Source organism: Podarcis tiliguerta (genome assembly GCF_965153285.1).
Source record: "Podarcis tiliguerta genome assembly, chromosome: 16".
Classification (NCBI taxonomy): domain Eukaryota; kingdom Metazoa; phylum Chordata; class Lepidosauria; order Squamata; family Lacertidae; genus Podarcis; species Podarcis tiliguerta.
The window spans coordinates 6,684,686-6,687,528 of record NC_139549.1 but is presented as its reverse complement, the minus strand read 5'-3'; the positions used below and the strand labels follow the sequence as shown (position 1 = coordinate 6,687,528).

The 2,843-nt window shown below is 41.2% G+C and overlaps 1 long non-coding RNA gene across 1 annotated transcript; it reads left to right on the top strand.

Moving 5' to 3' along the window:
* Positions 1 to 1,958, top strand: LOC310665907. The gene is made up of 2 exons (XR_014505706.1): positions 1 to 75; positions 1,516 to 1,958. It is a non-coding gene; the product is annotated as an uncharacterized lncRNA (long non-coding RNA).
* Positions 1,959 to 2,843: the final 885 nt, after the last annotated feature.

The following is a 2,843-nucleotide window of genomic DNA, read 5'->3' as shown; positions in this document are numbered from 1 at the left end:
AAAAGACACAGCAGCATCACCAGATTCCTTCAGCACGGAGACACTCGACTCGACTTCCTTTTACTGCAGAGCCTGGTAAGTCATGCTACAATAATTCATGCAATTATTTTGCATGAATTCTTGAAAAATATCTATTGATACTTGCAATACCTCCTGACAATCTTATATTTACTTTCTTAGAACTTGCCATTTGTTAATTATTCAGCATTCTCATGCCTTGTTACGCTGCCTTTTCTACGGGGATATACGTTCAGTATTTATTACCCGTGCTATGCAAAAATCTCCAAATGAATCTGAACTTCAATGTCTAAAATCCCTGGTAGAGGACAAGGATCCTGAGATCACATTAAGGGTAGTCAAATTCTGTGTGATCGACATAAAACTTAGGGAACAAGCTGTGCTATCACATTGATTAAGGCCTTAAATGATAATTTTAGGTTATATCTTAGTGACTAAGTTTTAATTTATATATTTTTAAATATATATATCTGTATTGTCCCTGTTATACCTAATTGCAAATTCAAATGTATCCCTATCATGTTTTATCACTTCCTTGATATTGTATGTGGGCTGGAACTGGTCTGTGACCGAAATAATAAATGCAATTATTCAGCATTATATATTTGCAATCTTTTCTGGCTAGCAGAACTGGAAGTGGAAATTAAGAAGAGAAATAGACCATAGCAGAGCCATTTTTCTCAGTTGACATGCTCTGTTCTTTGTTTCAGCTTTCTTACCCATTTTCAATTTGTACAAAGGGAAGATTAAGCCGTAGAATGTTGTTAATAAGCCCATATAATGTTTGGAATGTCTTAGGATGGTGGTCTAGGGACAGTTCTGTATTATTGGGCAGAAACTGAACACTGATTCAAGGTAGTGGAGGGGGTGTAGATTTACCAATAATGATTAGAATTAAATGTCCTTGCTCTTGGTGGAAGGTTTCCAATAAGCTATATAAAAAATAATGATGTTACTGCTATTTTAAGTTTTTTATGGGTTGTATTCAACTAAGGGAGAGTAGACCAACAGCTATGAATGGACCTAAGGCAAGGGTAGCAAACATATTGCACTCAAAATGGTTTGGACTACACCTCTGATTGTCCCTGGCTATTGGTCATGTTGGGTGGGGATGATGAGAGTTGGACTCCACAACACCTGAAGGATACCATATTGGCATTCCCCAAACAAAATTATTCATGCCCATTGATTTCCATGGGTTTACTCTGAGTACAACTAACATTGGAAACCTGGAAGATAACTTTATTAATGGCCAGAAGCCACAATGACTGTGTTGAACCTCCACTGTCAAAGGCACTTTACCTCTAATTGCCAGTTGCTGGGAATCGCAAGTGGGGTATTATACAACCTGGCTCCCATTCATCACTATATTTTTCTGCCCACCTCTGAAGTTTCATATGTTTTTAAAGGTCTGTTGAGGGACCTGAACACTGTGAAATTATATTATTGTACACTATTGTACACTTTGCCAACCCCGCACCTGATGTTTCTCCTCAGATCCACACAACCACTTCAGCAACGATGTCTGCCGAATATAACCAATGCTTCGCCAGCTGCCCTGCCTCCACCGTCACGATTCAGCCACCTCCCTTTGTCCTGACCATCCCTGGGCCAGCTCTCTACTGCCCCGACCAACCACTCTGCATTGAGCAATACAACCCCTGTGCTCGTATGATTACCTCCAATGAAGGAGCAGCCTTTGGTGGCTATGGTGCAACCTCCCGTCTGAGCGCCACAGGCATCTATTCTCAGAAAATGCAGTCCGGAGGCCTGAGCGGATGCAGTCCATGCCAACGATTCTAAACTCCAAAACACAGAGCACAGAACGAATATTGTGAAGACCCTGGAATAAAAAATGAAAATGTTAGAGCCACTGAAAATTCAAGTTGTTGAAATGTGTCTCTCGACTCTTTCAAAATAAAGTATTCACTGCATCAAAACTTCCAGTTTCCTGCTGTGGTCATATATTTCACATATATACAGTGGTACCTCGGGTTACATACGCTTCAGGTTACATACTCTGCTAACCCAGAAATAGCACCTCAGGTTAAGAACTTTGCTTCAGGATGATAACAGAAATTGTGCTCTGGCGGCATGGCAGCAGTGGGAGGCCACATTAGCTAAAGTGGTGCTTCAGGTTAAGAACGGTTTCAGGTTAAGAATGGACCTCTGGAACGAATTAAGTACTTAAACCCAAGGTACCACTGTATCAAGCTTCTGTTTAAAAGTGAAACAGAAATAATCTATTTGTAGGGAACTCAGTGCTAAAATACACAGTTTCTTGGAAGCCCCTAAGAGCTGATAGTGGATTGTAGAGCTGGCCCTTTCATTAGACAGCAAAGCAATTGCCTCAGGTTGAAAGACACTCAGGGTGACAACACACCCAGCAATTCTGCCTGAGTCTCCTGAACAGGGGAAGGGTTGTAGCTCAGTGGTAGAGCATTTTCTGTGCATGAAAGTGGTTGCAGTCTCTGATAGTTCCAGTTAGTGCTGGGAAGGACCCCTGACTCACAGTCAGCCATTGCAGGCAATACTGAGCTACATGGTCCAATGATTTCACTATATATAATAAAAATATTATCATGTCATCATGCAGCCCACATTTGAGGAGCTGCAGTGCCACATCAAAATTTTGGATTTATGTAAAGTCAGATAGCAGCTTCCACTGGAAATGCTTGCTAATCCTGAAATTGCATGAAGTTAGAGCAGGGGATGAGAGAAAAAGTAAAGGCAAGTTGTACAACAGCAGCAGTCGTGGTATGCCAGTGAGAAGGGAGTTAGACTGAAAGGGGGAAAGTGGTGGTTTAAAGCACCATCAGAAGTTT